The 20378-nt window shown below is 42.9% G+C and overlaps 1 protein-coding gene across 4 annotated transcripts in view; it reads left to right on the plus strand.

Annotated features, from left to right (window-relative positions):
• Positions 1-20378, plus strand: part of CREB5 (cAMP responsive element binding protein 5) — an 881413-nt gene that overhangs the window by 218356 nt on the left and 642679 nt on the right. The window lies entirely within an intron of this gene.

Consider the following 20378-nt stretch of genomic DNA (forward strand, 5'->3'; position numbering starts at 1 on the left):
ATGAACAACACCAAGTGTTTTTCATTGTCCTTTCAAATTGTCTCTTGTTGTTGGTTGTTTATAGTTACTGCTTGTTCGATGTAAACTGATTTGTATCAAGAAAGTTGGTATATAAAAGCCTTAAATAAGTGGTTACTTTAAAAGTCAAGTAGCTTTCTGACTATTACATGATAACAGCATTAGGTGCTAGACTGAAAAAGAAGGCCCATTGTTTGGTCAGACATGATATAACTTCACAATGGAGGTGGCCAATGGTTTTGTATTGGTGTCCCATGTGTGGTGTAACAACACTATCAGTCATCAAGAAAATGAGGACATTGCTAACATCTCCTCTAGCCAAGCATTTCAACATCTTGTTCTCTTGATGGTGTATGGAGGTGAGCACTAGCTAGCTAGTGGCCATCTCATATACATACTCAGGTATCCAGTAGTAAGCAAAGAATATGCTCTCTGGAGAAGGCAACACAAGCCACTTCTGAAGCTGCAAGGTAAGGAGTTTCATGTTCTGCTCTTGCTGCTATTCCTTGTGAGCATGCTATTTGCTTTCCTTTGAAAGGGCTAAGCCACATAGTCTTGCATGTGAGATATTTGCCTAGTTGGCATGACCAATGGCACTCTAGCATGCAAGGGCATGTAGGTCCCAAACTGTCACCTAGTTAAACTTTAAGAAAATAATCACACAAAAAAAAGACACAACAGAGTAAAGTATCAAAATATGTGACCACTTTATTAAACAACTTTTGTAGTCACCTCATTCAAAACAATAAAACATATTTGGTAATCACATTCTGCAAGGACAAGATATCAAATAGCACATGACATTGTAACTGAAATAACCAGCACATTTTGTGCAAACATACATACATTGTTACAAATGGCAACACTACATGTATAGTAAAATAATATTATCCTTAGACAAAATGATGATTACAGCAAAGAACCTAGGAAGTGGAAGTGGCAACCCAATTTCTATAGTAAAGCACAACAATATGATGGCAAGAAAAGGCCCAGGCAGTCCATGTTGAAAGAATGCACTCAAAGGGGGGACTGCAAAAGGCCACAGCAGCAAAGTTTGTGAAAAGGCCCAGATAGTCCATGTTGAAAGAGTGCACTAAAAGGGGGGGACTACGACTGCAAAAGGTCATGGCAGGACATTTTGTGAAAAGGCCCAGATAGTCCATGTTGAAAGAGTGCACTCAAAGGGGCTAGGGCAGCAAAGGTGACATAGCAGACAACAGGACAGTGACTGGAGAATGCAGCATGGAGGCAGCAGACAATGACTGGAGAAAGCATCATGAAGGCAGCAGGATCATGACTAGAGAATGCATCATGGAGGCAGCAGGACCATGACTAGAGGACGATGAGATGAGACACCAGCAGCACGATGAGAAGAGATACCAGTAGGACCATGACTAGAGAATGTAGCATGGAAGCAGGAGTACGGGCAAAGCATAGAGGGCATCCTCCTCCCTATGCACTCTCCTGCCTAGACCCCTTCTCCTCCCTCTTTCTCCTATCTCTTCCACCCCCTGTCTCTACTCCTCCTCCTCTTTCACCTACCACTCCTACTCTCCCCCTCCCCCCTCATCTCCTGCCTTCTCTTCCACCTCTCCTCTCCCCTCTCCTCCCGCTTCTCCTCCCTACCTCCATGCACATGCCTTTCACACTCCATCCTCACACCCACTCCTCTTTCACAGACAAACAAGACAAATGCACAAAAAGTTTCACTCTTCTTTCACACACAGATAAACCCAACAGACAAAGGATAAGATGAACAGATGACAAACGAGAAACAAGACAGGTAATAGATTACTAAACACCTCTAACTCTCTCTCCAATCCCCTACCACCATCACCAAACTCCTCTCCTCTAACTCTTGACACATCCTCAAAGAGGCAGCTGCAGGAAACCAGTATATAAATAAAAAATTATCACGAGATGGGAGAATATATCGTACAATATATCATGACACATTATTTAGGAAATTTCCCTAACCATGCCTATATTTTTATCGCAGGATATTAATGCGTGGTATTTCTATTTTTACCACGGCTTAATGCATGTGGGGGTTAGTGTGTGTTCTTCAGCTGGTACTACAAAATGCTGCTTCAAGGTTATTCAATGGTTTGGCTGTCAAAGATCATATTATACCAAAAAGCATATTACACCAACATTGCATGAGCTGCATTGACTTCCTTTATAGTGGAGAGTGCTGTACAAGTTTATTGTAATTATTCGTAAACGTCTCTATTCAGAGCAGCCTTGAAATCTGGCAATTGATAACAAGACAAAATCCTAGCAGAATTATACAATTATTAGGCCACAATTTATTAGCTATTCCAGACTTACCGTACATGAGTTTAGACTCCAAAAACACAGGCACATGCATTTTCTTATATGGGGCTAATTCCATGGAATACAATTAAAGGTAGATTTTCAAAGGTATGTACATGCGTCTGGCAAGCGCACATGGAAGCGATCATTTTATAACATGCGTATATTGGCGTGCGAATGCTATAAAATATGACATCTGTACGCACATGCACACTGGATTTTTAACATCTGTGCACGCATGTGTGAGTGGCCCGCGATTCACATGTGCAGGGAGAGAATTTTCTAAAGTATGCTCAGCGATGCGATCGGGCCTTTGCCCAGTTCCCTCCCAGTCCGCTCTAAGGAGCAGACTGAGAGGGAACTTTCCTATAATCCTACCTACCCCTAAACTACTCCTAACTAACCCTCTTTTTTTTGTTTTGCTACTTACAGCTCCTCTGGAGCAGAAGTGTCTTGTCTGGCACGTGCTACCCCGGGACAGCATTTAATGGCACTGTCCCTGCCCGCCCCTTTTGCAGGGCCTAGCACTTTGGCATGTATTGGGGGGTTACACGCGTGGCTGGGCCAATTGTAAAATGCGCGGGCCTTTTAAAATTGGGCCTGATTTAAAGATTTTCAGGAAATGTTTCAAAACATTCTACATTGTTCAATCATTTCAACAGGTGTATAATAGTGTGCAACTGTTATAATTTTATTTTACATTTTTAGTATTTTGTAGAATCTTGTTTTATTGTTTTCTGTATGTCGTGAATGTTTTACGAATTAAGGATGCATCATATATGATCCTCTCCAAACAAGTGGTTGAGGTAGTAGATTATAAGACAATATAAATGTATTTAGAGTTTTTTTTATACACCGATAATCATTTAGAACATCTAATAGGTTTACATCGAACATTAATTCAGCAATTGGCTTTACAAATAGCTTAGCGAACAACAACAGCAATTCAAAACAGGCAGTAGGTATAGCTTGGAAGTCTATGTAACTGGCATGAGAAACATTAATGTGTAATTCTCGTGAGAAAGATTCAGGCGATTTCTTTAACATGGAAGGCTGAAAATGTCCATCTACTAGGGATGTGAATCGTTTTTCAATGATTAAAATTATCGTCCGATAATTTTAATATCGTCTTAAATCGTTAAAGAAAATAATACAATAGAAATTCTAATGATTTATCGTTAAAAATCGTGTTAGTGCGCACTAACAGAAAATGATACAAATTGACACTTTCCAGGTCAGTTAGGAATGAATATGTATTCCTATTGGCTGCCTGCCCTCTTATCTATTGATGTTCCCATTGAGGTGATGGTTGGGGGGATGGGAAATGGAAACTGTTGGTAGTTGACAAAAAAAGTAATGTGATCAGTCAATGTGACTAGAACTTGTGCCCTATTCCTGATACCAGGGGTGTTGTGATCTTCCTGCATGCAGTGCCCTATCCCTATTGATACCAGGGGTGTTGTGATGTTCCTGCATGCAGTGCCCTATCCCTATTGATACCAGGAGTGTTGTGATCTTCCTGCATGCAGTGCCCTATCCCTATTGATACCAGGAGTGTTGTGATCTTCCTGCACGCAGTGCCCTATCCCTATCAATACCAGGAGTGTTGTGATCTTCCTGCATGCAGTGCCCTATCCCAGATACTGGGATGTGTGCAAGAAGATCACAACACCCCCGGTAACCGGGATAGGGCACTGCATGCAGGAAGATCACAACACTCCCGGTATCAGGGATAGGGCACTGCATGCAGGAAGATCACAACACCCCCAGTATCAGGGATAGGGCACTGCGTGCAGGAAGATCACAACACCCCCGGTATCAGGGATAGGGCACTGTGTACAGGAAGATCACAACACCCCTGGTATCAGGGTTAGGGCACTGTGCAGGAAGATCACAACACTCCTGGTATCAGGGTTAGGGCACAAGTTCTAGTCACATTGACTGATCACATTACTTTTTTTGTCAAGCTACCAACTGTTTCCATTTCCCATCCCCCATATATTGTCAGTGGGAACCTTGGTAACATGAATAAATAAGAGGGCAGCCAATAGGAATACATATTCATTCCTTAACTGACCTGAAAAGTGTCAAATTGTATCCTTTTCTGTTAGTGCGCACTAACAATGGTTAGTGCGCACTAATTGGAAAAAACAATTTTTTAACTAAAAAATCATGCCAAACACGATTTTCTTCTCCTGCCAGACTATTTCGATCGTTAAGACGATAGGGCACACGATTCACACCTCTATCATCTACTAGAGTTCTGGCACTGCTTAAGCCGTGCAGCCGTTGCAGAATGGAATACTTCAGCTTAGTTACTTAACAGTTGGTCAAGTCAAAATACTTTCTCATGAAGTACAGTAGCAACTTGACAAGTCTGAGGATTTGTCGAATTATATCAAACTTTTTTTTTGGTAAGTTCCGATGAAACCCCCTTGAATCAGTGAAATTGCATCAGAGTTTCAGAAGATTTGCCTGTTTCTAGGGGGTCCATCACAGGCAGAGTCAGTGCAGATTCATGTGCATTATTGATTCTGCAGCAAATCTGCTTGAACTTTTCCTGTGTGCGCTAGAGAAATTTTGAGAAATGTTATCAACAAAATATTGGGCAAAATTCACCTGGTTGAAGTTCAACCTTGTATTTTCCACACCTCTCTAGTGCACAGTTTAAAACTTAGTGCCATGCATCCTCAGGAATAAAATAACTTTAAATGCAAATATATGTCCCTGCACTGTGTGAGGCTTTATGCAGATTTTGCATGTATTGCTACCCTTTAACCCTTCCTGCTGAGCGCTTGAAGGAGCTGCAGCTTTTAGTGCAGTTGGAAGCCCCAATACTCTTCTTATTTTATTTATTTTAGATTTTTATATTCCACTTTTTGGCATTTCAAAGCAGATTACATTCAGGTACTGTAGGTATTTCTGTATCCCCACAGGGCTTACAATCTAACACCTAGATTCATCAAAATGCTATAATATATGGATAACACCTGCTAAGAAAAAGGGGTGTGTTTATGGAAATTTTAGAATTACTGCACCATATAATAGCATACCACATTGCATCAGTAGTATTCTGTGGTAAATGTTTCACACCCCATGGTAATTCCTATTTTGTATCTTGAGTTGAGAGAGAGGAAGAGAGCCTATCTATAAGGCCCTCCTAATAGTCAAGTATTTATATCTCTGTAAGAGGGGCATCTAATACCGTAGCTCGAGGTAAGGTATTGGTGGTGGTTTAGGGATTAGGGGCCAGTTTTTCATGTAACGTGAGGCATATGAACAGCACTGTACACCTCGGTGAAGATTTGTCATCATTTGGAGTGCGGAAAGTCTCACAAAGATGAAATTTTGTACTATGTTATCTCGCCCTAGCTTGATGATACCTATAGAGTCCATCAAGCTAGGGTGAGAGAACATAGTAGAAATGTCGTCTTTGTGAGACTTTCCGCACTCCAAATGATGACAAATCTTCACCGAGGTGTACAGTGCTGTTCATACGCCTCACTTTACATGAAAAACTGGCCCCTAATCCCTAAACTACCACCAATACCTCACCTCAACCTATTAGATGCCCCTTCTATAGGCATATACATAGTTGCTCACTGTGCAGCCCTCTCCAAGCCCACAAATAGCCACAATGCAATTCAAAACTTTTTTCGCAAATTGCGTTACGGCTGTTTCGGTTACTTCACATAGCTTAACGCCAGGAAAAAAGATGTTGTTTCCCACGTTATAACCATGTGATAGCATTATGCATGCTATCGCACAGTGCGATATTGTCCCTCATTTTCATAAATCCCACCCAAACTCCTCCCCTTCCCAAAATTTGCATTCACACTAGCATTAACACCCTTACACATTTTGATTAATGACCCTGTAAGTTTGGACCTGAGGCAATGGAGGGTAAAGAGACTTGCCCAACCTCACAAGGAGTAACACTGGGACTTAAATACTGGTCTCCCTAGCTCATAGCCTACTGCTCTAACCACTCAGCCATTTCTCCACTCCATTCTGTTATCATCATTGTTCTGTTGTCATTGATGGTGGCAGAAGCTCAGCATTACAAATCATAGGTCAGGGCTGCAGAAAATGCTCAGGGTTTGCGAGATACCCTCTCTTCAGAAAAGGAAAGCATGAAAACCATACAGCAGAGTCTGTAAAATAGTACACAAAGAATGGTTTGTCATCATAAGTATAATCCCTTTCATAATATCAAACATGGGGATGATTTGAGTCTACAAAATCAGTCTGTACAAACATCAGATATGGATCCATAATGAGATGGGCATAATTAAAAAAAGAAATAGAAACCGAAAGCTTTCAGTTCAAAGTAGTTTGGAGTTCTGTGATTTCCCATATGGACAGGATCATCAAAATCAATATCAGTGCAAGTGAAGAATCACTTTGGTGGGTAGGTTCATTGTCCCTGCAATGTATTATCACCTACTATACTGGTAGGAGCACCAGGATGAGTGAGTTCAGTTCCTGGCTGGAGAGGAAGCTGAGGACTGAATATTTCTGCAATAACAATGATCTAATTTATAGAATACAAATGTTTCATGTAGATTGTCATGTAACCGGACATTTTGTAACTGCAATGTAACCATCACCATGATATTGATTACAGTTGAACCATTATTTCTAACTCTGCATAAACAATGTGGGCCAGATTTTCAAAGTGTTACGTGCAAAAATCCAGAGGATTTATGCATGTAACCGATCTTACGCGCGCCAGGCATAGATTCATCAAACTATTGTATGCAATAGGAAGAGGGGCATGCTTTATGGTAATAGCGCACTTTGTGATAAGCTATCATAGCACTCCACATAGGTATTACCACAGAGTGCAATAACATTTCACGCTTTGCAGTAAGTGCCACGACTGCTGTAATTCCTACCTATAATCACTGGGGGGGGGGGAGGGAGAGAGAGACTAGCTTACTCGAGATGAGGTTTAGGTATTAGTGTAGGGGTTAGGGGCCTCTTTGACATTCAGAGTGAAACGTACGAACAGAATAGTACACTCTTGTGAAGATTTAATGACCTTCGGAGTGAGGAAACTCACCCAAAGATGAGATTTGTACGGTGTTCTCTCTACCTGGGTAATATCAAGCTACACTAATACCTAAACCTCACCTCGATTAACTAGGTGGGCCTCATATATAGTGGTATAAATACCTACCAAGTATGAGTGCCTTATAGCTAGTCTCTCTCTCTCTCTCTCTCTCTCTCTCTCTCTCTCTCTCTCTCTCTCCTCCCCCCCCCCCCCCCCTTGTGGTGGTAGGTTAATTAAAAGACTAACAATGCTGTGAGTGAAAACATTGCAAAACGTGATAAAGCCATATTGCACATCTTAACACAAATGACAGAGGTGGAGTTATTGGCTGTGTTAAAACTGTGGGATATGGCTTTGCAACCTGTGAAGCTAGCCCACTTGGCCAGAAATCTTGCTCCAAACTCCACCCCTTTTCTAAATTAGCATCATACCATGCGTTATGGTGCTTTTCGCATGCGAAAAACACCTTAATGCATGTGAAAAGCCTATAATGCAGCTTGGAAAATAACCCCTTAACAAGGCCCGATGGCACATGTAAAGCCCCGGGGCTTTACAAAAGGGGTGGGGGCATGGCCAGAGGCTTCTGCACGGCTGCTGGGCTGGTGCATGCAACTTACTTCAGCCTCAGGGGTGAAGCAAGTTTTAAAACAAAAAAAAAGAAATCAACAAAGGTAGGGGGGCGAAGGGAAGGTGGGATGGTGGGGGGGTAGGGAAGTTCCTTCGGAGCCTGCTCCGATTTTGGCCTGGGAGGGAACAGGAGAAGGGAGTGAGCTCAGCACACACAAGGTGCACAATTGTGCGTACATGTGTGTGCACCGGGTAGCACACGCACATGTATGCCTGCACACTTCTCTTTAAAATCTACCCCAGTATGTTTTGAATGAAAATAAAACAAACAACCACCTCCCCTCCATTAACTCTGGCCTGGTTGGTGTCAGGATAGATTTCACACGTTCGCAAATCTTTCCCACTATGGGGAGTAGGCAGAAGAGTGTGCATGGTACTCTGGTCAACAGTTCTCTCTATCATGCTGGTCTGCAAAGGGGATTGAGAGGGAGGAGCGAAAAGGAGGACTTACCTAGGGCAAGCTCAGATGCTGTCCCTGACTCCCTCAAGGGTAGATTACTGTGAACTAGCCTAGGGGAATGACTCTGTCCACATCAAGAAGTGCATGTGGGTAACCCCTTTCCCATATCCTGACCACACAATGGGGATTTTGTTGGGGGTCCTGGGTCCATTCTCAAGCTTGGTGGAAGCTATGCTATTGCTTATAGGCCCTTGGGGTTAAGCTGATCTCTGAGTCTGGTTTGCCAGACCCTGTTTCAACTGGAGCAAGGACTGCTGTGAAGGCAACATTCACAGCCTCTGGTGGGGAGAAAGTCATGGTCATCATTGATGACATCCCATGGCCAGATTTAGAGCCCATGATTACAGAAGAAGCCCTGAGACATTGCTTCTGATCTCATTACCACTGCTGCAAAGGCCAGAATCAAAGCAGTGAGAAGGTCTATTAAAATAAGGGAAAAATCCCTAAGTAGTAGTAGTGAATGGAGGATCCTGGCACCAGAATCCCAGTCCTGGTTCCGACAGAGTTGGAAGGAAAAGGCGTAAGGAGGAACTACCAGGCCAAAAATATAAAGACCACTTATTCAGTGAATCCATATCTTCAATCTGTGCATTCACTATTGCCTTCTCTCAGTACCCCCTTTCAGTTTCCAGACTTGGACTCCTTAACGAGGTACTTGACATCCAATGCTCCATTTCTGTTCTGCTACACTGCAGGGCAGTCTCCTCACCTTACTTCTCCTGTTATGCACCATGTTGGGCACGCTCTCCTTCCTCTCCTCCATGGCTATACCAAATGGGCATCCTCTCCTTTCTCACTCTGGAAATAATGGGGGCATGGGTTGGGTGGAACATTGTTCTCCCATCAAAAAACGCAACTCTAGATCCTAGTTTATTCCTGCTTTTTGTCATACTTCATCAAAGGATTCCCAAGTGAAACCCTGGATCTGAGATCATGAAATTTCACTGAGCTGCTTTATCAGGTTGGAACTTCTGCTGAGGTAAGCTAATACAAAGGGTTTTACTTTCTCTTAACACTTATGCTCCTGTTGTGAGATTTGCTCATTTATATGGCATACAAGTTTTTCTTTCAGAAATACAGTATAAGCCACATGTATTAAACATTTTTCCTATAGATGTGAAACTCCTCATTTTCCAGGGATCACCTTCCCAGTCCTGAGGAGCACAGGTCCAGCTCAACCGGGGGGGGGGGGGGAGGAAAGTTCCCACTCTCCAGGTACCATGAGTTTGGCGGCAGGATCACCTGCAGGGCCCAAACTGATCTGAGGACATTCCCACAAAAAAAAAATGTCCAGACTATAATTGTGCTCCAAAAGAAAAAAAAATTGTTCCAAAATGAACTAGTTCAGCAACACAAACACGTAAGTTCACAGTACATTACAGTAGTAAAAATCAGAAAACAAAGGTCACAATCCACTCTCTTCCAACCACTTATTCTTTCCCATTTGCGCTTTTTTTTTTTTTTCCAATTCCTCCTCATACTCCCTTCTACCAGTTCCTCATCTCATCATCTCTTTATCGATTTCTCTTCTGCCACAGCTCATGGAATGGCTCCAAGATAACTTATCTTCTTCCTTAGGTGGATGCGGTATCCCCAGCTCTACGATGAAGCTCCTGTAGGCATCCAGCACAGTTCCTTTCCTTTACTTCATGCTCTACTTTTTCAGTCTTTTCCTTCTCTTGACTTCCTTTTGTCTCAGCTCTTTTGAGGACTTTTGGAAGCACCTCAGCTCCTTAGCAACAGTGATACCACTCCCAGTGGTACCTTCTTCATCTCTCAGCCTCTTTCCATTCTTTTTCATCAAAATCCTCATGGAAAGCATATTGTATACTCCCCCTTAGTATCTACCCCATACTTGGCTGGACCACTCTGTCACTCAACTTAATGGCCCTCTTGCACCTTGTCCGCTTAGTGAACTTCCCTTTCCAGCAAGCTCCCCATTATAGAGAATGGAACACACTGTAAAATACCTCTGCACTCCCAATGATCTGCCCCTGCTGGAAAATCTTATGGTTAGAGATAGACCTAATTCTTTTATTTAACCAGTACACCATCTAGTGGCCAAGCAGGGGCCAAAATGCATAAAGGCAGAAGACACCTAGGGTATATAACCCTCCTCTTCCTACCCTGCTTCCTCCATATTTCTATGTTTGTTGGTCTTGGAGGATTGGGGGGAAAATGCCTGATCAGAATGTACTGACCAAAATTTCTTATAGAACAAAATACTATTATATGATTATCCAAGATTATTAGGAAAAATGTTGCTATGCACGAATCTTAACATCTATAGATATAAATTACTAGAGTCATCCACAGGACAAGTTACAGAACAATGCATTGGATAATGACTTTATCCCCTGGAATAATAAGCAAATAATCTTAGTCTGATGTCCCAGGTAACCCAAACTGGTATGAGGTTACAAGATTAATTTCAGCTTAGAAAGGGCAGATGTATAGACTGATAATATTGGAACTATAGTGTCATGTTACCTTATAGTCAAGAGTAGCTGGAGGGCTCCTGTAGTTCTTTCTGCCTTTCTCGGTTCCCACATGATTGCCCTTAGGTCATTTCCATAATCCAGTGATCTTACAAATCAAATTCAAGGGAACAGGTCAGCTAACCTGCAGCATGTGCCCTTTGTATTTAATTTGCCTGCTGCTCCATTGGCTGTCACATTACAGCACGGACTTATGAACCACAGACAAAACAAAAACATATTGGAGATACGTGTCACAATGGAAAGTGAGTCCAATGACCACTGTTTACAGTTGAACTCTGAAGTTCAAGTATGATGTCCTCTAGTGCTTCCCTCCCCCACCACTCCAGCTTCCCAACTGGGGAACTGTCTATACTGAAACCAGTGACAAACTCTTTAAGATCAATTAATGTATGTAGTGTAGGGGAGGCGCCTAACAGCACACACCTGCCACTGAATCGACTTTCTTTTAGTACAGGCTTTATTTCAAGCCTTCAGTCACAAAGGAGACCTGAATCAACATGACAGTCATTGCATATGTGGGGATAAATGGAACACGGTAACAACAGATGAAAGCAGATAAGGAACAGTTGGCCCATTCAGTCTCCCAGTTGTCTTCCTCTTTGGCCCGCTACCATTTTTGAGTCGATAAACATGCCAATTCTCTGCTCTCCCCATGAAATGTCTTTTACCAGAGTCTCATCCTCATGCCTGCTACATTTGTTCCATTACAGTACTGGCCTCCACTACCTCTGGTGATAGGCTATTTCAGGCCTTGTCATCTTTCTCTCACTTTGTTAAACACCTAGGTCTCCTCCATGTCTAAGATCTGAAATAATCCAGACAGTCACCAAACCAAGTAAAGCAGTAATTCAAATCAACCTGGCCAGCCTATGCTTGTTGATATCAAGATTACAGCCTTGTCCCAGCCTTCTTGGGAACCTGATGCAACCATATTGCTTTGAAGTAGCTGACCAGTTACAGAATAAAAATATGAAATTACATTAAATTAAATACTGCCAGTCTGCCCATGGGCTTGCATTCTTTCTTCTTTGGCCCTCTATTGCTCCATATAATTCCATATAGATGACACAGGTCCCCTCCTGCATGTCTTCTGTTTACACCCCCTGCCCTGGCCCCCTACCCACAACTGCTCTTTTCCTATCCCCATTTTCTGCATGATCTGTCCGGGCATGTTTAAATTCTGTCAGGGTTTTGGTTGTCATGACATCTGCTGGTAGTGTATTTGATAGGGGTGTGAATCGTGTGATCAATCGTCTTAACAATCGATTTTGGCTGGGAGGGGAGGGAAATCTGATCGTGTTTTTATTTTTTTTAAAATCGGGGGAGGGCGGGAAAACCGGCACACCAAAAAAACCCTAAAACCCACCCCGAACCTTTAAAACAAATCCCCCACCCTCCCGAACCCCCCCAAAATGTGTTAAATTACCTGGGGTCCAGTGGGGTGGTCCCGGCGCATCTCCCTCTCTGGCCACGACTGCGTTGAGAAGTAGCGCCGGCGCCATTTTGGTTCCTGGCTCCCGACGTCACGCGTGCAGAAGATCGCCGCTGGACCCCCAGGGACTTTTGGCCAGCTTGGGGGGGCCTCCTGACCCCCACAAGACTTGCCAAAAGTCCAGCAGGGGTCCAGGAGCGACCTCCTGCACACGGGCCGTATTGCCAATCTTCAAAATGGTGCCAGCGCTACCTTTGCCCTGTCACACAAGGGCAAAGGGCCACCGGCGCCATTTCTCAACGCAGCCGTGGCCAGAGAGCTGGAGATCGCGCCGGGACCACCCCACTGGACCCCAGGTAATTTAAAACATTTGGGGGGGGGGGGTTCGGGAGGGTGGGGGATTTGTTTTAAAGGTTCGGGGTGGGTTTTAGGGTTTTTTTGGTGTGCCGGTTTTCCTGCACCCTATTTAATGATACAATACAAATGCCCCTGACGATAAATCGGGGGCATTTGTATTGTATCGTGCACTCTAACGATTTTGGACGATTTTAAAATTATCTGACGATAATTTTAATCGTTCAAAAACGATTCACATCCCTAGTATTTGAGGCATCTACCAGTTTCTCAGTAAAGAAGTATTTTCAGTTTTTTCCTTTGAGGCTCCCTTCCCTCAATTTCATATCATGACCCCTTGAACTTGAATTTCCTTTTGTATGAAAAATGTAATTTTCTTATGCTTTATTGAAGTCTGTTAAATACTCTATCTGTTTCTGTCAGATACCCCCATCCCTTCAATAAGTAAATACGTTTTGAGTATGTTAAGCCTTTCCTTGTAAGTTTTATGTTTCGATACTTGTATCATTTTAGTAGACTTTTTATGAACTGCTTCCATCCTCTCACTGTCTTTACTTCAAAGGGGCATGGGATAAACACTGTGGATCCATAAAGTCAAGAGGATGTGAATGAAGAGTGGGTGGCTTGCGGGAATGACGGCTATTACCTGGAGATAATACCCTTATTTAATAAACATACACACGGTTAATGCGACTCCAACATTGCTCTAAGCTTCAGCGGCAATGAGGAAATGTGGAAAAAAGGATTTGCATTCACAAAAAAGCGGAGAGTAGCTTGCTTGTTATGGCAGTTACTACCCCAAACCAAATAAGCCTGATACTTCACTTTCAATGCATATCCAGCACAACTCTCTGCTTCAATGGCAGGGAGAATGAAGAACAACCAACAAGGACTGAATTACATAGTCTGGGTAAAAAATAAGCATGGGTGTAGCTTGCTTATTGGGGCGGTTACCACCCCTAGCTAATCAAGCTAGATATTTCACTTAGATGCAGCTCCTACACTGCTCTCTACATTAATGGTGGGGGTGGAAGGGAAATAGAATCAAAAGGTTACTAAGAGCCAAGAGTAACAGATAAGTATGAGAAAAAAGTGTGAAACTTGCTGGGCAGACTGGATGGGCCGTTTGGTCTTCTGCCATCATTTCTATGTTTCTATGTAAAGATATGGCACCCAAGACTGAACACAGTCCTCAAGGACAGTGTCTCACTAGTGACCTCTGCAAGAGACAGTGGTTAGGCAATGAGGGCCAATTGCATTTTTAAAAAAAGTGGTGGGTCTTACTTGCTTTTTAAGACAAAATAAATACACAGGCTAATTTTAAAACAAGCGCGCGTGCACCCATACACGCGTGTATCGGCACACAAGTGGAGATACACTGGAATTTTAAATCATACACATACATTTGCTCCTAATTTTAAAAGGTTACTTCAGCAAACCTATTTTGGCTGTCTCCCATAGGACTTTGCTTTAACGCACGTATGCAAGTAGATTTTAAAACATGCTTGCGCGAGGTACATTCCCAGTTGTTCCAACTAGTCCACCAGTTTACCCAATCAATATTGAGTCCTTGCAGACCTCTCTAGTTCTTCATCCTGCACGCACCCCTCTGTTGACCTCTCACCCTGTCCTGTAAACCCTAAAATGCGAGATCTACAGACTTGCTCCTCATCAGGGGCAGCAGTAAAGATACGCGGATACCAAGCCGATGTGCGCTGCAGCCTCCAGTGTTAAAAATCAGTTACGCACGAAAGCGTTTGCCCCGCCCCCTTATTTGTGGTGCACGCGCGGGTATATACGCACGTAAATTGTGGCTTTTTAAAATCCGCATTGCTCATGTGCGGCCCACATATGCACGCATATGTGGGCATTTTTGCGCAAGCAACGCTTTTAAAATCGACCTCATAAAGAGGAACCTGTTGGTAGGTGACAGGATCTGAAGCAGCATGGTTTTACCAAAGGGAAATCAGGTCAGACAAGCCAAATCACTTTCTTTGATTGGGCAAATGAAAGTGAGGAAACAGCTATTTCAGCCCTAGTTGTAATGACTGGACTAAGGTACAGAGATTAAAAAAAAAAGGGGTGGGGGGTCGGGAGAAACCCTGGAGAACTGTGAATGAAGGCTCACAATACCAACGCTCCAGTGGAGCAGGCACTGCCGAAAAGCAGGAGGATATTTGCCAAGACTCCCTTTCTCTCCCCCCTCCCAAATGTTAGGAACGCCGGCTATCTTGCCCGGCTGCTTGGTTCTCGGTGGTCCGGCTCCTCCCCCTCAGCCCTAGGGGCTGTGCGCGTGGCTGCAGAAGATTTAAAGGAGCCATGACCGGATATTGTCATGGCTCCTCCTGAGACTCCGCCTCCTGGCTCCTGTATTTAAGGCAAGGTCTGACACCCAGATCTTGCCTTGGTATTGAGGCTCTGTGCTTGGTTCCTGTTTTGGTGTTCCGGATCCTCTCCTTGCTCCGTTCCTGCTCTTCTCCTTGTTGGACTGATTCTCTGGCTCCTGACCCTCAGACTGGTGGTGGTGTATTCTGGTATCAACTTGGACTGGCTCTGGACCCTTCTCCTTCTCTGCTCCTGGATCGGCTTTGGACCATTCTCCTGTCTGCTCCTGGACCGGCTTTCGACCCTCCTCTGGACTTCGACCCTTGGACTGGATTGGGACTATTCTTCTACTATACTCCCGGACTTCTCACGACCTGCTGGAGGCGCCAGCCATCTGGAACCCATGACCTGCAGGAGGCGCCTGCATCCAGACCATCTTCATTCTTCAGGGAGTCGCCTAAGTCCCAGCGGCCGTGTCCCTATGGGCTCCTCCTGGGGGGATCACGAGCTTCCAGGGTGAAGTCATCCTCTCAACATCTTCAACAGGCCTCGCCATCTGACAGTAGAGACCGACGAGGGTTTACTTCCTTCTCGGCAGCACAGACTCTACCTCAGAACAAGGGTCCACTCTCCGGTTCATAACACCAAAAATGTTTATAAACCCGTAGTCCTTACATCTCTGGCAGATTTCGTGTTTGGTTCACATATGGATATATACTAAACTATCCAACATTTATGTGAATGTCCCACAGACATGTACTTTTCACATACGTTGAAATATTGTTGGGGGTAAAAAAAAAACCAACCCAGTCTAGAGTGCCTGCAATGCAAATGAAATATGAGAATAACCATGAATAGCTGACCAAACAGACTCAAACTCCATGAACATTAAAGGTACGAACACTTAGATCCATCATATTCACAAACTTAGTATGGAAAGAATGTGACAACATTTGTATAATCCTCTTCAAAAGCAGAATTAATTGCTTGGCCTCTATGTTACTTTAGTAGTAAATGGTGCAATATATTGTATCTAGAGAATACTGTAATACACAAAACAACGCAATTTTTATCAAACTGTATTAGATATGTTTTTATAAGGACCCTGAAAGCACTATTCCAATATGCAAGTCACATTGTGGCTTACTGAGATTGAACCTCCGCCCCCCCCCCCCAGAATGAAGACCAGGGAGGGAAAGGTCCATGCATGGATTGAAGCATGGTGTGGGATGGTGGGGGGAGGTTCCTGACAACATTGTCTGCTGCCATAGCTCCTGGTGTTTCCTCAGTGTAAGCAGCAACAGCTCCTAGTCTGCCACTGGGAATGGGAAGTGATGTAAGGGTTACAGTAGCACTGACAGGAAATGTTAGAACTGGGGGACGGGATGCTGTGGCAGTATGGGGGCCCTCTGCAATTGAGCCTGGGGATCTTGCCCCAGTTTGTTTCCTTCCTCCCCCCCTCCCTCAAAGATGGTCCTGGCTATTGGTGTGCATTTCTTTGGCACTGAACTTTGTGTAATGGCAATAAGCAGTCCAGTCTTATTTCCTGGCTGTCAGTGTAGAGTTGTTTTTCTCCATCCCCAATCAATCAGAAGTCACTGCTATGCAGCTGGTGTACTGTGCATTAGATTTTCCCTCCTCTTGCAGTGCCCACTGGTTTGCTTTGGATTAGATTCTGTCTGACAGAACATAAGTTAATAAAACATTTCTAGCTTCTGATGAAATCAGACCCTGCTTAACTCTGATGTGTAGATGAGATAAGAATGGACATAGCAAGGTCCATTTCCAAATTGATTTATGAGGGTAACGATCATTTTACCCACGTTAATTCACCGTATGAAACTTGTCCTCTCTCTGTGTATAAAGAGTTGCATGATCTTCCACTTTTAATTTCTTCTTACTTCATCAATTAAGTAAAGTGGTAAATCCCTATAGCTTAACTCATTTCATGCTGCCCATCCTTATAGTAATCCCACCTTGCTGCCTAGCACACTGTTTTACCTGCTGTTGGCCGGTCAGGTTAGGAAAACGGATGCTCAATTTTACCAGCGTCTGTTTTCCTGACCCATGGCTGTCAGCGGGTTCGGAAAACCGATGCTCGTAAAATTGAACGTCAGTTTCCCGAACCCGCTGACAGCCACCTCTCCTGTGTTTCTGATAATAAGGAGGCACTATTGTCCCTAGCACCTCCTTTTTAGCGCAACCCCCTCATTTAAATACAGGATCATGCACCCAGGAGAAGGTGGCTGGGCATGTGTTGGGAGAGCGGGCGCTCACCACTGAGTGCCCATATCCCCACACTCTTATTATATCAGCCTGATTTTTACTTCAAAGCCCTTGTTTGTATTTCTGGCTGTGTGTTGACTTGATTGTAAGCTGCTGTCTATTATGTGTGTCTGCAAAGCAGTAAGCACTCCTGGAAGTGCTCTTCAAATAATAATAATAATCAAAGATGGCATTTTAAATTTGTGCACCTACTTTTCCAGCAAAATCCTACCAGCAGAAAAAGCAGATGCAGCTAGGCACGGGTGAAAAATATATGCAGTCTCTGTCCCAATGTGGACAGCTTAGAAGTTGTTCCATCGTATCTTTATTAGATAAGTCATTTTATAGGTGTATTAGTTTTTTTGCAATTAATTTAATGTAACCTTTATAACGGTTATAATTTACATAAGGAATATTTACAGTTCAAAGTATTCCTCAGTATAGAAAATGATGCATAATGCGCATTGCTATGGCTCAATATACAGTATTGTATAAAAATAGCTAGGGTATCATTACCTTTACCTCAGCTATTTGTCTGACTCTTAAACAAGACAAGTAGCCATTTGTCTCTTATCACTAGCCAGCAATGGACAGCTTAGCCTCCAATAGGCTTGCAATCTAAACCAACAAGGTTTGGTAGTCCTGGCAGATCAGATTCTCATCTCTGCCTGCAAGCAGGAGGTTTTAGGTTTACACCGAGCAAAGCATTAGGTATCCAAAGCATTTGTCATAGGTTATATTTGCAATCAGTTGACCTTTCCAGTTACTGGATAGGGCCTTCCGTCAGAACTGCTCATGAGCACAGGTCTGAGATGGTAAAGTAAAAAAAATGCAAAAGTCCAGTATCCATTTCTCAAGAAATAAACCAGAGATCTGGCATAAAGGAAATGTATACTGTACATTATCTTATGGGAGACAAGAAAATAAGAGGCTGATCATATTTTTAATTTTGTGTATCCAAATTTTTAACATAGTTCCAAGCACAAAACAGCGACTCAGTGTCAATGCATGCACTGCCATAACAAATGACCCGAATCTGATTCCAAGCTGAGGTTTTCCAGTGCCTAGGCAGCATTCACAGCCGCTGGGGAGAGGGAGTCCTAGTCATTGTGCAATGGTGACACCTAGTGGCTGAATTTCAGTCCTATGATTGCCAGGTTCTGGAAGGTACCCTGGCGTCTGACTCCAGGCGAGGACCATTGCTGCATTGACTGGATAATAAAACAGGGAAAGTGTTGCAAATGAAGGCTCATGGCCCCAGATCCTAGCCTCTGTTCTCACAGAGCTAGAAACCCCAAGGAGCAGAAGGAATCTGTTAGGTCAACATAATATACAAAATAAATATCCTTATACAGTACTTGCTTTATGATGTTATCTCAAGCCCCCAAGGCAGAAAAGATGGAAACCAAGTCACAAAGAAAGCAAAAGACACAGTACAATCAGAAAATAAAGTGTAGCAAGAACCATTGTCAAACATGAAGAGGAACATATTACAGGTATAACCTTTTCATGCAAAGTAGACATTGAAGATGAAATGTGGCATTTATAACTTCCTGCCCAAGGACTATACATTTTTTCCCCTTTAAATTGCATGGCCTCGCCACATCCAGAAAGACCTTGCTCTTATGCCCCACAAGTCTCTTAGCAAGAAACAACTTAAGAATTCAGTTCTTATCAGATTCAAATATTAAGACATCATAAGCATAGCTTTTTAAATCTCTACACCTTGCGAGGCCTCCAGAATTTGAGTATAGTCAAGACTATCCATTGTCAGTTGACCTTCAGGTTTTGAGCCCTGGGTATCCTTCATATAATGGGCAGAGGGAAGATAATATTCCTGTGATGTAAGTGAAATTGCCTAAGCAGAATTTCTATTAAATATTGCTTAAAGTTGGCTGTTTAAATCAGCAGGTTAACTCTTAATATCAAATTAGTCAGTTAATTCATCCACCCAACTTGACTTCTCTTTGATCCGCCCATTCCCCATCCTTGACTTGTCCAGCTAAAAATATAACCAGCTAAGCCACTTATGCAGCCATATGGTGCCCACTGAATATAGTCAAATTATTCAGAGTGTCGCTCAGCCAGCTAAGTGCCATTTTGAATATCAGGCGCAATGAGTCCATCAGGTTGATTCTAGAACCTGGGGGCTCCACTGTGTAACTGTAAACATTTCCGTTGTGTATCCTCATTAGGATACAAACAAAATTAAACCATAAAATGTTATGATGTCAGAGTTAAACAGCTCAAAGTTTAGGCTACCACCATACATGGTATCGCCTTTAGAATTAACATTGAGCTTCTCCAATAAATTAATCTTAAACTGTAATTTTAAGCTCATTTTGAGTTGTAATTTTTGGTTAGTGATAAATTTACTTTTTTTGAGGCCAGAAAGGTGGCTGAGGCACCTTTATTTTCTGGCAGGCCAGAAAATAAAGATATCATCTTTTCAAAGTTGGACCAGAGGCTGCACAGGAGATCAAATAGGGACAAATAGGGTAATAATGGAAACTTAATAAGGTATTTAATGCCCATTGTACTTTGACTTATGAAACCATTAGCTTCATTATTCCTGTTTAGAACTGCAAAGTCAATCTGGTAACATCAGTCACCTGTAGAAAAAGATAGAAAAATGTCACTGAGCATGCTCAGGCAGTGATGTCAGCAGTATCTAAGGGCAAGAAGTAAAAACAAAAATTAAAAAAACTCTTGCCCACACTTTAATCTCCACACTACCAAATTAGAATTATCTCTGAAATACTTATTTACCTAAATGCCATAGATGGAAACCTCAGTACTCACAAACATGGAAAACATACTTATTAAAGTCAGAAACAAATCAACCTGAGCAAGATGACAAGCTTGAGAAACTGCTGTCATGCAAGGCCAACATATGTCCAAATTAAACTCCTTTCCACCTCATTCTTTTTCCCATGTATACACTATTCTGCATCCTTCACTCACAGTTCTCCTCTGTATGAAAGGGCAGCATTCACAGAACACTAGCCACGTTCTCTTACACAC

Source organism: Rhinatrema bivittatum, chromosome 2 (assembly GCF_901001135.1).
Source record: "Rhinatrema bivittatum chromosome 2, aRhiBiv1.1, whole genome shotgun sequence".
Taxonomy (NCBI): Eukaryota; Metazoa; Chordata; class Amphibia; order Gymnophiona; family Rhinatrematidae; genus Rhinatrema; species Rhinatrema bivittatum.